General features: G+C 48.6%; 1 protein-coding gene across 2 annotated transcripts in view; it reads left to right on the top strand.

Moving 5' to 3' along the window:
• Positions 1-518: 518 nt before the first annotated feature.
• Positions 519-17,043, top strand: part of LOC141095116 (uncharacterized) — a 225,002-nt gene continuing 208,477 nt past the window's right edge. For both annotated transcript variants that reach the window (XM_073581000.1, XM_073580999.1), the window contains exons 1-3: positions 519-740; positions 9,984-10,082; positions 10,256-10,368. The gene's annotated coding sequence lies outside the window, so the exon portion shown is untranslated. The remainder of the gene's footprint in view (positions 741-9,983; positions 10,083-10,255; positions 10,369-17,043) is intronic.

Genomic DNA, 17,043 nt, shown 5'->3' with positions numbered 1-17,043 from the left:
GCTCCGCTCCGTACACGAGCGGCTCCGCTCCGTACACCTGCGCCTCCGCTCCGTACACGCGCGGCTACGCACTCCTGCGGCTCCGCTACGCAAACGAGCGGCTCCGCTCCGTACACGTGCGGCTCCGCTCCGTACACCTGCGCCTCCGCTCCGTACACGCTCCGCTCCGTACACGCGCGGCTACGCACTCCTGCGGCTCCGCTCCGTACACACGCGGCTCAGCTCCGTGCACCTCATACACACACAGCTCGGCTCCGCTCCGTACGCACTGTGAACCCCTCCTGACCGCACACATACACTTCCCCTCATCCAGCACGATGACAAGCAGCACAGCGGAGTCCTGAAGACACTGAGGGCCCTCATCACAGGTCCTGTGCATAGAGAAGAGATTAGAGCGACGCCACTTGCTCCGATCCCAGCGCACCGCCGGCTGCCACAGCAACGCGGTCTCAGCCTGCAGTCAGTGCAGTGCCTGAGTCCCGCCCATCCGCCCCGCGCGCGCTGTCTCTTCTCTGTGTGTGGCTGGCCGCTCACACTCTCCTCTCCCGCGCTGGCGTGGGGCGGCCATTTTGTTTTCTCTCATGTTATGTACACGCGCTGTGGCTGCGGGGAGGGCGAGCGGCGAGGCCCTGTCTGATGTTAATTATGCAGCCCAGTGGGGCAAATGCCTCTGCCAGCCTGCCCCTGCGTACCAGACAAGGCACACAGAGCCCTCTCAGCTGGCCTGCGGCCTCCTTGAGGTGAGTGTGGCGTGTGTGGAAAGAGGACCAGTGATGGCGGTGATGGGAGGAGGAGGGAATGATGGAGGTGGTGGAATGGGTAATTTCAACATTTCTACATGAAGGGGATCATGATGGGACATATTTCTACATGAAGGGGATCATGATGGGGCATATTTCTACATGAAGGGGATCATGATGGGGCATATTTCTACATGAAGGGGATCATGATGGGGCATATTTCTACGTGAAGCGGATCATGATGGGACATATTTCTGCATGAAGGGGGTCATGATGGGGCATATTTCTGCATGAAGCGGATCACGATGGGGCATATTTCTACATGAAAAAGATCATAATGGGGCATTTCTACATGAAGGGGATCACAATGGGGCATATTTCTACATGAAGGGGACCATGATGGGGCATATTTCTACATGAAGTGGATCATGATGGGGCATATTTCTACATGAAGTGGATCATGATGGGGCATATTTCTTGAAGAAGGAGATCAGGATGAGAACATAACTACTGGCTATAGGACCATTCTAATTAGGCAGATGATGAGCACAGTAATTAAAAGATAAAGTGTGTACCTGCTCCTAGTTTGGCAGCTGTTAGCAATCTCAGCACCTGAACCGCCAGCAATTTTTTTTTTTTTTATATAATACTAGATGTGTGCCCGATGCTATCGCAGGGCAGTAAGATCACGATTGGGGCAGCTTTATGGCGCTGGGGGTGGCGGCTCACCCACTTCCATGCAGTCACAACCGTCATGATAGACGGTGTTTTGCGGCCTGTGCTGGAGATGGTGTGCTGCGCCATAAAGCTGCCCCAATCGTGATCTTACTGCCCTGCGATAGCATCGGGCACACATCTAGTATTATATAAAAAAAATCGCTGGCGGTTCAGGTGCTGAGATTGCTAACAGCCGCCAAACTAGGAGCAGGTACACACTTTTTCTTTATCCTCCATCCCATAGTCCCGTGCCCATATACCCATCATACATATCCACGATCCCATAGGCCCGTGCCCATATACCCATCATACATATCCTCCATCCCATAGTCCAGTGCCCATATACCCATCACACATCCTCCATCCCATTGTCCATGCCCATATACCCATCATACATATTCTCCATCCCATAGTCCCATGCCCATATACCCATCATACATATTCTCATCTCATAGTCCCATGCCCATATACCCATCATACATATTCGACATCCCATAGTCGAGTGCCCATATACCCATCAAACATCCTTCATCTCATAGTCCCATGCCCATATACCCATCATACATATCCTCCATCCCATTGTCCCGTGCCCATATGCCCATCATACATATCCGCCATCTCATAGTCCCATGCCCATATACCCATCATACATATCCTCCATCCCATAGTCCCGTGCCCATATACATATCCGCCATCCCATAGTCCCATGCCCATATACCCATCATACATATCCTCCATCCCATAGTCCAGTGCCCATATACCCATCACACATCCTCCATCCCATAGTCCCGTGCCCATATACATATCCGCCATCCCATAGTCCCGTGCCCATATACCCATCATACATATCCTCCATCCCATAGTCCCGTGCCCATATACATATCCGCCATTCCATAGTCCCGTGCCCATATACCCATCATACACATCCGCCATACCATAGTCCCGAGCCCATATACCCGTCATACATATCCTCCATCCCATAGTCCGGTGCCTATATCACCCATCACACATCCTCCAATCCATAGTCAACCATTATGACATCATAATGAGCGGCGGCAGGGCTTGCAACCTTTGATGACATCAGCGTCGCCATGGCAACCATTGTGACATCATAATGAGGGGCGGGGCTTGACGCGCACACACTGTTATTCGGACTCCCATGACAGCACCACGAGAGAGGGGATCCGCCCTATAGGAACAGGAAACCTACAGATACAAAAAGGGCGGCACCTCTCCCACGCATCAGTTTGGTTTCCTGTTCCTGAGGGGACGGGATCCTACAGAAGAGCCGGATCCCAGGCCGGCCAGCCGATACCGGTAGCGAGGGGGTCTCCTACCTCGGCCTGGTGCGGATCTCCTGGAGGACGCCACGGTGGCCCAGGATGGGTGTCACGGCGGTGGCGTGTGCAGCAGGGAGCGGCGTCCGGAGGATGTCCGTCTCCGGGATTAGGCCGCCGCCGGTGAGTATATTCCCCCCGGGGGTTCCCGGCTCCGGCGGCGCAGGTACGACGGCAGCGCGGCTGCAGGGGGCTGTGACCGGGTGGCGCTGCTTCCGGGGCTCCCGGGCGTCCCGCGTGACTTCCGGTCTTTCCCGGGGTAGCGGTGACGTCAGGGGGCGGGCGGAGGATGAGCTTCCGGGTCAGCGCGCCACTGCGCATGCGCGAAGGATCCAAGATGGCGGCGCCCATCGGAAACACCGATAGCGTCGGCTTTCGGACCGGGTCCGGCGCCAGCTGGGGTAGGGAGCCCTGTTAAAGGGGGGGAGGGGCGCGGCATGGATACTGCTGACCGGAGGAGGGGTATTTAGGCAGGACCCCGGCAGGGTACCTTGCCTTGGCCACATTATTACAAGCAGCAGCGTACAGCAGCAGCAGTGGTAATGGAGAGTGATCGAGAGCAACACCAGCAGCAGCGGCAGAAGCAAGGGCGACAGCAGCGGCAAACATCACTGCCGCCCCTGGAGGACCTTCGGCAGGTCAAACAGAAAAAGAAAGTGTCCCGTGACAGTAATGAGCGGCCGGGACGAAGTGACCAGTCCACTCGTAAGAGCTCCTCCAGGCAGACAGGAGCATCGGCTGAAAGAAATCCCCCTCATTCTCCGGTACTTGATTGTGGCACTGGTAAGTGATCTTCGTGAAAGTTCACTCAGTGACGGGACCCCCCTTCTGTGTTTTTTTCTAGGGGAAAAAAGCTACAAGTAAGACTAAACATAGGGAATTCGCACTCTGTGCATGCCCATTACCGGACGCGTGCCTCAAAAAATTGTGCCCCCCCTGTATTCAGCAGACAGTGGCAGAAGAGTCGCCCGCGGTAGCGGCGAGTTTAAGGGACATTGTCAGGGCAGAAATGAGGGAAACCCTAAAGTCCTTATCCCAGCCGGAAAGTCTAAGGGGCGAGGTCCCGGCGGAGTCGGATTCCTCGGTAGAGTGGAGAAAAAGCAGAGACTCCCCAGGCTTCATCTCCTTCGTCCTCCTCAGGAGAATAGGACTCGGGGCGATTTTGTCTGCCTCTTGACCGGGTAGACAAGCTGGTCAAAGCAGTCAGAGGGACAATGGAGGTAGAGGAGCCTAAGCCCCAATTGTCCATGCAGGATGTCATGTTCTGTGGGCTGGAACAGAGGAAGCGGAGAGTCTTCCCGTTAAATCAAAAGATCCAGGATCTGATCCACAGAGAGTGGAAAAAAACGGATAAAAGGGGGTCGCTACCACCAGCCCTCAAACGCAGATACCCCTTCGACGATCCGGCAGTGAATACTTGGGACAGAGCCCCCAAATTAGACGCAGCCATCGCAAAGGCATCGAAAAAATCCTCGCTGCCCTTTCAGGACATGGGATCCCTTAAAGATCCCCTAGACCGAAAGGCTGATACTTTCCTTAAAAACACCTGGGAAATGGCGGCCGGGTCCTTAAGACCAGCAGTGGCTTCAACGTGCACGGCCAGGTCCATGATGGTCTGGTTGGACCAGTTGGAGTCACAACTAAAACAGGGTACATCAAGACAGACAATTCTTGGGGCCCTACCGACCATCCAAGAGGGAGCAGCCTTCCTAGCAGATGCCTCAGTGGATGCAGTGAGAATGGCCGCCAGAGCAGCAGGTCTCTCTAATGCGGCTCGCAGAGCCCTGTGGCTAAAGTGCTGGCAGGGAGACATTCAGTCCAGAGCAAAGCTCTGTGCGATTCCATGTGAGGGCGAATATTTGTTCGGAGCTGTCCTAGACGAGCTGCTTGAGAAGGCGGGGGACGACAAGAAAAAATTCCCAAACCTTTCGTCTGCGTCCTACCGTCGTCCATTTGGTAGAAGGAGATTCGGCCAGGGGAGAAGGCGCAACTCTTCGCCTATTAGAGATCGCCCCAGATGGGAAGACAGAAGGAGAAGAGGTACGGGCTATATGTTCACACGCTCGTCGAGAGATCAAAAGAGACCAAATCAATGACTAGCAATTCCCTTGGGGGGTAGACTGTCATCCTTCTTCCCGGCATGGTCACAGATTACAAATAGTGACTGGGTGCGCAAGGTAATATCCACCGGGCTTAGATTGGAATTTACCCAGATCCCGCGGGATACCTTTAAACTAACCCCCTTAAGATCTTCTCATCTCGAACAAGCGGCCTTAGAAGCGGAAGTCTTGAGCCTATGCCAAAAAAATGTCCTGGTAGAGGTTCCAGAAGCTGAAAGAGGAAGAGGGTTTTACTCTCCCCTGTTTCTAATCCAGAAACCTGATAAGACATTCAGAACGATTATAAACCTTCGTTCCCTTAACGAGTTTTTGATTAATCGTACATTTAAAAAGTCCATTAATACAACAATAAAAATATTGTTTAAAGGTTGTTTTATGGCAGTCATAGATTTGAAAGATGCGTACTATCATGTACCTATCCATACAGACTTCCAGCAGTTCCTGAGGGTGGCAGTTTCAGTAGATGGCACAGTGCGTCATTATCAGTATAGAGCCCTTCCCTTTGGTCTCTCGGCAGCACCCAGGGTATTTACAAAGATAGTGGCCGAAGTTATGGCTCATTTACGGGAGGTTGACGTCTTAATCATTCCATATTTAGACGATTTCTTGATTGTGGGAAAATCAGTGGGTCATTGTAGATCCCAGATAGAAAAAAGCTAGATCCAGGTTACAAAACCTCGGATGGATTTTAAACTACGAGAAATCCCGACTCCAGCCCTTGAAAATACAGAAGTTTCTAGGCTTATTACTAAATTCAGAGACTCAGCAGTGCCTGCTGCCACTAGATAAATTACAAAAGATTCAGGAGCAGGTTCTTCGGGCAATTGATAGTCCATCTATGACCCTCAGACAGGCCATGTCCCTGTTAGGCTCTCTAACTTCATGCATCCCAGCAGTCAGGTGGGCACAATTCCACACCAGAGCCCTTCAAAACGACGTCTTGGTTAATAGCAGGGCCCTGGAAGGCTCCTTACAAGGTCGAATGTTGCTAAGCCCCTCAGCTGTTACATCACTGAGATGGTGGCTCGATAGCGAGAACCTAGCATCAGGGGTGCCCTGGATAACACAGATAACCCGTATTATAACCACAGACGCAAGTTCCTTTGGTTGGGGAGCCCATATGGGGGACATAGTGTTACAGGGACAGTGGGATTCTGATTCTGAAATCTCATCCAACCAGAGAGAGCTATTGGCGATAGAACGGGCAGTCAAAAAACTCATTATGTATCTACAGGGCCATCATGTGAGGATACACTCGGACAACCAAGTAGCGGTAGCATATGTCAACCACCAAGGTGGAACCCGCTCCAGCGCTCTAATGCAGATAACAGAACGGCTCCTCCAGATAGCAGAGAGAAATTTTCTGTCTTTAACCGCGCTCCACATCAGCGGAAAGGACAACGTAAGAGCAGACTTTTTAAGCCGCAAGGCTCTAAGACAAGGAGAATGGTCTTTGAACAAAGATATTTACCACCAGATTGTCCGCAGATGGGGTCAGCCAGAGGTAGACCTCTTTGCCACCAGAGAAAACAGAAAAGAAAGATCGTTCTGCTCTCTGAACCCCAGGGAAAATCCCCTGGCGGTGGATGCCCTCCTGATAAGATGGGACTTTTCTCTGGCATACGCCTTCCCGCCATTGAATCTTCTTCCTCTGGTAGTCAGGAAGATCAGAGAGGATCGGACAAAAGTCATACTAATTGCCCCCTTTTGGCCCAGGAGGACCTGGTTCGCATGGTTGAGGACCATGTCGGTAGGCGATCCCTGGGTGCTGCCGAACCTTCCGGATCTCCTCTACCAGGGGCCAGTCAGCCACCCACAAGTAGCGGGACTTCATTTGACGGCGTGGTGTTTGAAAGGTCACTATTAAAGGATAGAGGGTTCTCCAAGAACTTAATTGACACCCTCCTAAAGAGCAGAAAATTAACTACCACTAACATCTATGCTAGGACCTGGAAACGCTTCCTGTCCACCTTTCACTTTGACGTCAGAGACGGAATTCCCACGAAACATATTCTGGAATTTCTCCAGAAAGGTTTCGAATTGGGTCTCTCCACAAGTACATTAAAAGTGCAGGTTTCAGCCTTAGGGGCCCTGTTTGCAGGTGATATTGCAAAAAATTATTGGGTAGCAAGGTTCATCAGAGCAGCGGCCAGATCGAGACCTATACACAAAGACAGATGTGTGCCGTGGGACTTAAACTTAGTCCTTAGAAAGTCCGTTTGAACCTTTAGATTCTGCCTCACTAAAGGTTATATCTCTTAAGACAGCATTTCTGGTAGCGATAACATCCGCACGTAGGGTGAGCGACATACAGGCACTTTCCAGATTGCCCCCTTACACAGAGTTCTTACAAGATAGAGTAATCCTAAGGCCAGATTCAGCATACCTTCCCAAGGTAGCAACACAATTCCACAGGACACAGGAGATAGTTCTGCCTTCCTTCCTCCCTAATCCAACCAACCCTAAAGAGCAGAAACTTCAGGCATTAGATATTAGGAGGTGCTTACTTACATATTTAGCAGCCACGGATCCTTGGAAGAAGGAAAACGCATTATTCCTATCCTTCCAAGGTCCCAGGAAAGGATACAGAGTATCAAAACGCACGTTAGCAAGGTGGATTAGGGAGGCTATCTCTCTTGCCTACACAGCAGGTGGCGGCCCAGCTCCACAGAATCTGAGGGCGCATTCCACTCGGGCCATGGCATCATCCTGGGCAGAAAGATCTGGAGTATCAATTGATCAAATATGTAAGGCGGCCACCTGGTCATCTCCTTCCACCTTCTTTAACCACTATCGGTTAGACATGGGGGCCTCCTCAGACCTCACCTTCGGGCTAAGGGTGCTGCAGGCTGTAGTCCCTCCCTAAGTTAGTTTACATCTCTGTAATTCTCTCGTGGTGCTGTCATGGGAGTCCGAATAAAGTATTAAGTTACGTACCGGTAACGGTATTTTTCGGAAGCCCATGACAGCACACTTAGTTCCCTCCCTTGTTCACATATAGGGGTGCACTCCTTTAGAAGATTGTTCATAAAATCACCTTATGGGGGAGATGGTATAAAATAATTCTGGTAAATAGGGTAGGTTGTATATATTATATGTTGTGTACTAACCATGGTAGCCTCTCAAGCTCTGTAATCCAACTGATGCGTGGGAGAGGTGCCGCCCTTTTTGTATCTGTAGGTTTCCTGTTCCTATAGGGCGGATCCCCTCTCTCGTGGTGCTGTCATGGGCTTCCGAAAAATACCGTTACCGGTACGTAACTTAATACTTTTCCCCAGTATGCAGACGGGGGCAAAATTGTTTGGTGAATTGGAACGCGCGGGGTTAAAATTTCGCCTTACAACATAGCTTAGGACGCTCTCGGGGTCCAGACGTGTGACTGTGCCAAATTTTATAATTATCCTCCATCCCATAGTCCCGTGCCCATATACCCATCATGCATATCCACGATCCCATAGGCCCGTGCCCATATACCCATCATACATATCCTCCATCCCATAGTCGAGTGCCCATATACCCATCATACATCCTTCATCTTGTCCCATGCCCATATACCCATCCTACATAACCTTCATCCCATAGTCCCGTGCCTATATACCCATCATTCATATCCGCCATACCATAGTCCCGTGCCTATATACCCATCATACATACCCTCCATCCCATAGTCCCGTGCCCATATACCCATTATACATATCCGCCATCCCATAGTCCCGTGCCCATATACCTGTCATACATATCCTCCATCCCATAGTCCCGTGCCCATATACCCATCACACATCCTTCATCCCATAGTCCCGTGCCCATATACCTGTCATACATATCCTCCATCCCATAGTCCAGTGCCCATATGGCGCTGGGGGTGGCGGCTCACCCACTTCCGTGCAGTCACAACCGTCATGAAAGATGGTGTTTTGCGGCCTGTGCTGGAGATGGTGTGCGGCGCCACCAGAGGGTGGCGGCACCCAATCTCCAACACAGGCCTCAAACCGCTGTCTTTCCTGCCGGCTGTGACTGCACGGAGGTGGATGGGCAGGCAGCGGCGGGACCCGGCGCGTGTAGTCAGGGGGGGGGGGTCCGGCTGTGGCATCCCTCCCATTACTCCCCCCTCATTACACCCTCTCATTATACCCCCTTCATTACACCCCTCTGGTTATACCCCCTCGTTACACCACTTTCACAGCCTCTTGATTGCAGCTGCGGCCTGTATCCGAGAGGCATCTCTTGGGTGTACCAAAATGGCGGTCGGCGTTCTTCCGGTGCGATGGATTGTGGGATTCAAGGGCATCCAGACGGAAGTGGATGACAGACAATTTAAGGCAATTATATATATGTACTAGCTGAAGAGCCCGGCGCTGCCCAGGCATAGTAACTAACTGTGGTTAGTTATAGCAAATTATAATTATCCTCCATCCCATAGTCCCGTGCCCATATACCCATCATACATATCCACCATCCCATAGGCCCGTGCCCATATACCCATCATACATATCCTCCATCCCATAGTCGAGTGCCCATATACCCATCACACATCCTCCATCCCATAGTCCCGTGCCCATATACATATCCGCCATCCCATAGTCCCGTGCCCATATACCCGTCATACATATCCTCCATCCCATAGTCCAGTGCCCATATACCCATCACACACATCCTCCATCCCATAGTCAACCATTATGACATAATGAGCGGCGACAGGGCATGCAACTTATGATGACATCAGCGTCGCCATGGCAACCATTGTGACATCATAATGAGGGGTGGGGCTTGACACACACACACACTTATTCCCCAGTATGTAGATGGGGGCAAAATTGTTTGGTGAATTGGAACGTGCGGGGTTAAAATTTCGCCTTACAACATAGCTTAGGACGCTCTCGGGGTCCAGACGAGCGACTGTGCCAAATTTTGCGGCTGTAGCTGCGACGGTGCGGATGCCTATCCCGGACATACATACATACATACATACATACATACACATACACACTTTGAGCTTTATATATTAGATATATAATTATATATATATTTTGTCAAATGTGGAGCCGCAGCAAATATTTATACTTTTTCAGATCACGGTGAAGCCTCCTTGCCTGCCATTCTTGTCAGGTGCTATCCACAAGCCAGCCATCTCCATGCCAGGATTCAGAAGTCAGCAGCTGCCAGATACAGTAAGTGTTATCACATTTGTGTGACTATGGCTAGAGATAAGAGATATTCACACTGTGAAATGTAGCAGTGGATTTGAATCTGCTTGCATTCTATGCTAAAATCTATCTATCTATCTATCGATCTATCTAATATTCTACATTTTTTAATATTCTACATTTTTTTTCCCATAAAGATCAATCCAATTGCTGTGTCTGGAAAGGGCAGTGTGAGGGGCTCAGTTTCGGTGTGTAATAAGCACGCATGAGCTTGGAGCCCCCCTGCTGAACAGAAGAGAAGACTGCAAAGGTAAGTTTAAAGGGAAGGTGCCATCCAAAAAAATTTTTTTCAGCAATTGAAAAAATGTGAAGAATTAATGTTTACATTTTCTTAAAAAATATCATGTTTTTAATTTTGTAAAATATAAAAAATAATTTTAAAAAGTTTGGCATTTCCACTTGTTAACACTAGGGGGAGCAGCTACTGAAATTTGGCACAAAAATCTAGTGTACAACTAGCTCACATTACTGCACTGCAGTAATTATGGGCGGAATCTGCTGACATGGGTGTGGTATCACTCCTCTCCTCCCCTTCTGGGTGTTTGCTAAGAGAAAAGAGAGGATGACATCTAGGAACACAGTGAGCAGCCATTTTGATGGGGCTTGCAAAGTTACTGACTGTCTTTGCATGCAAAGTCTGGATCAGGACAGGTCATCAATCAGCAGAAATGTTTCCTGGATTTCTGTGGAGCAGAGAAGCAGATGGTCCATCCATGTGTATAAAACACAGCGCTCTATGTACAGTCCCTGGCACCAAACAGGGCGCCCTGTTATGATTGAGTAACCGTAGGAGGCAGACACAAAAATAGAAGCTACGTCCAGAAAACCAGATTGCAGACCCCTGAACCTATCAACACAACTAGCAGTAGCCGTGGGGGGTTCCTACGATGCCCTAGACCCCTCGATCACAGCCGGAGCGCTAAATAGCCTAAAGACAGAAAAGGAAATCTAAACTGCCCCAGAGCAGACCCCAAAGTAAAAGGCAGCCCCCAACATATAATGACGGTGAAGCAAGATGAAAAAACACTTACACAGATAGAAAGATAGGCTGAGTAAACGATGGGGCCCAAGCTAGCTAAACAGAACAGGAAAGGAAGGTTGCTGTCTGCAATCTGCCAAAACCCTATCAAAGACATAAGCCAACAAGCTGATATGAAAAAGACCCTGAAGCAGCTAGGCTTCAAAAACTAAATCAGCACTCAGGTATTTTCAGAAGACAGAGCTAAAGGAATTCAGCACACCCCAGCAGGGAATGGCAGAAATCCAGAAAAACAAAGCAAAACAAAGTCTAAGCACAAATGCAAAAAGCCGAGCAGAAAACTTAGCTTTAGAGGAGCAGGAATTCAGACTGGTCGCCAAGGATCCCAAAGAGAAATCACCCGCAGGGCAGAAGGGCGTCGGCAGCCTTATATCCAGTCAGTAACTCCACTCAGCCAGTCATCATCATCAGACTCAGGTGTTTGATAATCAGGCTCACTACCTTTCTTTACCAGAAGAGGGAGTTCCTCGGGCCTCAGTAGTGAAGGGGAAAATGAACTCACAACAGCGCCCCCATAGAGCAGCACACTGCTCTCCTTTAATACTCTGTTCTGCTGTCGCCCTGCTCCTTCCACCATATATCAGGCCCCTGTCGCCTCGCTTTCACACATCGCCAGGACGGGATCTGAGGAGAGGAATGGGGTCTTCGGTCACCGAGGATGGCAGGCAGCAAGGATTCTGGGAGTAGGGTGACAGCAGCACAGAGTATTTCAGGAGAGCAGTGTGCTGGTCTATGGGGGAGGTCACAGAGGGAGATATATGGCAGAGGAGCAGGGTGACAGCAGCACAGAGTATTTCAGGAGAGCAGTGTACTGGTCTATGGGGGGCACAGAGGGAGATGTGTGGTGGAGGAGCAGGGTGACAGCAGCACAGAGTATTTCAGGAGAGCAGTGTGCTGCTCTATGGGGGCACAGAGGGAGATATATGGTGGAGGAGCAGGGTGACAGCAGCACAGAGTATTTCAGGAGAGCGGTATCACACGGGATAGGATTAGATACACGGCTCAGCAGTCAGTATCACACAGGATAGGATTAGATACACGGCTCAGCAGTCCGTAGAACACAGAAGATTAGACACATGGCTCAGCAGTCAGTATCACACAGGATAGGATTAGATACACAGCTCAGCAGACAGTATCACACAGGATAGGATTAGATACTCGGCTCAGCAGTCAGTATCACACAGGATAGGATTAGATACACGGCTCAGCAGTCAGTATCACACTGGAGAGGATTAGATACACGGCTCAGCAGACAGTATCACACAGGATAGGATTAGATACACGGCTCAGCACACAGTATCACACAGGAGAGGATTAGATACAGGGCTCAGCAGTCAGTATCACACAGGATAGGATTAGATACAGGGCTCAGCAGTCAGTATCACACAGGAGAGGATTAGATGTCCAGCAGATTGCCAAGTGTTTTGAAACAGCAGGGAGCAGCTCCACCTATGTTTTGCAAGAGCAGGGGCAGCAGCTGGCCGTGTGTTTTGGAAAGAGCAGCTTGGTGTCCAGAATCTCATCCTAGTTCCTCTCCTACAGCTGGTATGTGCAGAGTGAACATCCAAGCCCTGTTATGCTGGAACAGTACAGCATCCAGGGCTTGCAATAGAGTGTAAATGAAGCTAAAAGAAAAGCACTGGGCTCTAATAAGATGGCGCCTGGCCACACCTACAGCTGTGAATTGAGCTGCCCACAGAGGCGTGGCCAGTTCACTCCTGATGCAGCTGCAATGAAAGAGATAGGGTCAGCAGCCGACTATTGTCTCTTATGCCCAGGGACTTCCGTAAATGAGCATGGAAAGTGTCGTTCAGCAGCCAGAGAGGTAAGATGGCAGCCCCCAGTGGCTGCATTACTACAGAAAAAAAAAAATCCATACACACCACTGAGTCAAGCTTAGGGGACAATATCTTTTTATACTATTTTCTTTTTTAAATTAAATTATGAAAAAAAACGGCACCTTCCCTTTAAAATCAATGAATTGTTTTCATAATAGAATTGATCATCAGGGTTTAGGGACGGCAAGCGCTGTACAGGGAAGAGAGTTGGCAGCTGCGAACTCTCCTATGCAGCGCTGCTGAGTAGTTCTCATTCACTTTGAATGAGGGCAGCGCTGCAGTACCTTGAGACGGCCACTACACATTTTTCATCAGATAAAATAGCCCAAGTGGCACTTCATCATAAATAACTGGGTTTTAGGTTGCAGTTTCGGCACGGTCTCAGAAAGGTTTGCCATCACTGACCTAGGACATCTGACAGACCAGCGTAGCCCATAGGCCTTATGTACTAAATCTGTCTAGCAGAAGAGCAGGCCTGGTTGTCCATAGCAACCAATGGGAACGCTGCTTTTATTTTCTAAACTGCTGTGGACAAATAAAAGCTTCACTGTGATTGGTTACAGAAGGCAACAAATGACTGACTGCCATCTCGCGCTACAGGGATGAGGACGGATTAGTCCTGAGAGTAATCTTAATAGTATGTGCTGCTATAAAAATGACTATTAACAATCCACTTTAAACATTAATTTAATATGGCGGGAGGGGATACACTAAATGAATGTTCTAAAATCAATATAACATGAAAAAATGAAAGTAATTGAGGCAGATTTATGAAATTGTGTTGGCCATTTCAACCAATCACAGCGTGGCTTTCATTTTTGAAGAGGAGAGTACTTACATCAGCATTGGCACCCCTCACCTCACACGCCCCCTGGAAGAAGCGATCAGCGAAATGGCGCCCATCCGGGGGTGAGGGAAGTACAGTCCGACCACACAGAGTCTTTTATCATCCCTGGAATGGCACAGCTAATTGCACGGCGCACCACAACACTGCTAACCAGGTAAAGAAAGCTAGAACATGTGCACATTATCGATAGAAACTGGTATTTTGCAGCAAAGGTTTCATTCAACATGGGACTTGATAGTTTTGTAAATTTTTCCCCCTATTACATTGTCATCTTAAGTCACTTTCTTCAACCTTTAATTTAGATCTATAGACGGTACATTGGTCGAGTCATTGCATGAAATCTGAATTCTATCCCCAGTGAATGCGGTAATGGAGGCCTTTTAAATTGTCACCTAGTTATACCAAAAACAGATATGACAAAGAAAAAGCTTAAGTGAATTGTAACAATTGTTTTGAGCTGATCATTAAGTCCTTAGCATATGTTCCGTTTGCGTTTTTTGCCATATTTCTCTCTTTTTTTTCTGGGCTTCCATCTGAAGCCTTGAAAAACAGGATTAAGCTGGAACCCCTAATGTGCCATTACGTCTAAGAGGCAGACAGTGTTAGACCTCCTTTCACACGTCCATTTTGTATGACCGTATGCGGTCCATTTTTTAAGGAATACAAATATGGACACGTACACCCATTGTATTTAGTGGTGGTGCTCACGTTAGACTTTTAACACGGACTGTGTGTCAGTGTGAAAAACCCGCAGCCTTGTCAGGTTTTTTTGCACAGCACAGATAAAATACGTGCTGCATACTGATGACACATCAGCGTGACACATACCGGCCCCTGGAAAGAAGTAGTACAGTTCGCGCTGATCCCAGGCACAGGGTGCTGAAGGCAGCTCTGATCATTGTCGCCTGGATTCCCTGTGATCAGCGCGATCAGGCGACAATGTTGGAAGTTGAATTCAGCGCCCGTTATGTGGGTAAAATTAGGAATTGCATTGCTTAAAAATAGTGTGGTCTCCTGCATAATTTTCATAACCAGCAGAAGGAAAGCCCACAGCTGGGGGCTGATGTTACTTATATGGGAAAAGGGACAATATCCAAAAAGGTTTCCCGGCTATTAATAACTGCTCACAGCTGATTGCTTGGCCTTTACTGGTTAGTTTATGGGGGACTCCTAGAAAATATGACTCCCTATAAATTCAAATCAGCAAAGGCCACACAGACAGGCAGCGCCTGATTTTTGATCCGTGTATCGATATATGGGCTCATACTCACTTGTGAGAGACTTGCACAAGAATTGTGCGAGTCTCTCGCAAGTGAGTATGAGCCCATATATCGATACACGGATCAAAAATCAGACAAGTCTCCGATATTTTCCGTGGTCCACTCGGTTTGCGGTAAAACTCAGACCTGTGAAGAGCCCCATCATAGGTACAAGTGCTTTACGTGAAAAAAAAAAAAAACGGTTCGCACTCATGCGAGAGAAACTGACGTGTGAATGAGACCCGACTCTGAGCTGTGGTACTTTATTTTGGTTGTCAACGGGCAAAACTACATGCGGGCAACAGCAAAGTGTGTGAGACCCTTCAGCTACAAATCAGTCACCTCAGGAGTGTTCAAGGGTCAGAGAATCGCAAGGAAAACGCCTGGAGACTCAGAAGCGTAGAAATGGCCGTCTTACCTGTTGTGGCGCAGTAGCCTAGCTACTGGGGGAGGCAGAGGGGGCCGTTGTCATGGCCCCGTCACATGAAGGGGCCACCGGGAGCCTGCGCCACTTTTACCTTGAGGCCGCGTCTGAGGTGTTAGGGAGAGAGCAGCAAAATGTCGGCTCCCCTGTCTGACAGACTCCTCAGTGGCGGCAGAGCCTCAGTCCCTGCGGTGTATGCTGCTCTCTGACGACTGACTGGGCCGTTATTTATGCAAAAATCGTGCGTTTATTTACAGACATCCATCCTGTACAATATCAGGACTGAAAATTCAAATGTAGGACATAAGTGTAGTAGCATATAAAGAGATTTTAACTAAATAAGTCCTGATCTATATCTAATATGTAATACAGCAACGTTAAATATTATATAATCAACGAATATATAAGATACTGCTGAATAAAGGATATTACAGAAATAAGGCACAAGGATGTAGAAAAACAGGAGAACTCATCATGTTACCATGGCAGCTGTAGTGTCAGAAATAAGGCACTGGTAAAGAATGTAGATCCCTTTAGGATGTCCCCAGGTGCTACAGGTAATGGTATATGCATTAATAGGTATAAAAAGCTCACAAGAAAAGCAGAGTAGGACTAGGTATTAAGGGTGTGGAATATACCTGGTATGTATGCATAAGGGTGAACAAGGTCTGCAATGGCCGTCATAAATTGCTTTCAACCTATATAAATCGAATGGCACCATATGTAAAAGGTCCCTAACACAGTGGCAATAAGAGGGTATATCGTATAGTGTACAATTACCTGGGAGGTAGTCAGGGTTAATGTGAGGATGGCATGGAGGCGGCGCTCCTGCGCCGTGACCCGTCCACTGGATGAGCTAGTGTGAGACTGTGGGGCACATCCGGGCTTAAGAACAGCGCTGTGTACCACCGGACCGGAAGTGCGTCATCTGGCCCGGAAGTGACACAGCGCTGTAGTGCACAGTGTAACCGGCGGTCGCCACATTTGTTACTGGTATCGCCAGGAAGAAGCGGGCGTATTAAAGGCCATAGCTGCAAGACCACATAGCGTAACCGCACATGCGCGGTAGTTGCGGCAGTCACCATGTTAGTTCCTGGTATTGCCAGGAAGAGGAGGGAGTGTTTAAGGCCACAGTTGCAAGAGCACATAGCGAAGATTAGTGATGGCCAGAGAGGCTAACAGGCAAAGGGCACAGGCATGTTGTGCAATATCAGGGCAAGCATGAATTCTTTAATAAAGGAATAAAAACCAAGGGGCAGCAACCAATCCTGGAGAGGATGCAAATAAGAATCGGGCTTGCAGGGCATATGAATTGAAGGACTGGCATAGTACGAAAAGCTGGAGTAAATCTAATGTCATTAAACTGAGAATGTAGTTAGTAATTTGAAAATACAGAAAAATGTAGAGAGAAATAAAAAGAAAATTATTTGGAAATAAATAAAAAATAAATGAACGAAAATTAAAAAATGAAAAAATAATAGAAAAATTAAGTATGAAAAATTATGAAAAATATAGATA

This window comes from Dendrobates tinctorius, unplaced genomic scaffold (assembly GCF_039654945.1).
Source record: "Dendrobates tinctorius isolate UK_male_01 unplaced genomic scaffold, ASM3965494v1 ptg000067l, whole genome shotgun sequence".
Taxonomy (NCBI): domain Eukaryota; kingdom Metazoa; phylum Chordata; class Amphibia; order Anura; family Dendrobatidae; genus Dendrobates; species Dendrobates tinctorius.
The sequence above is the reverse complement of the archived record's forward strand: the minus strand, read 5'-3'. Positions and strand labels throughout refer to the sequence as shown.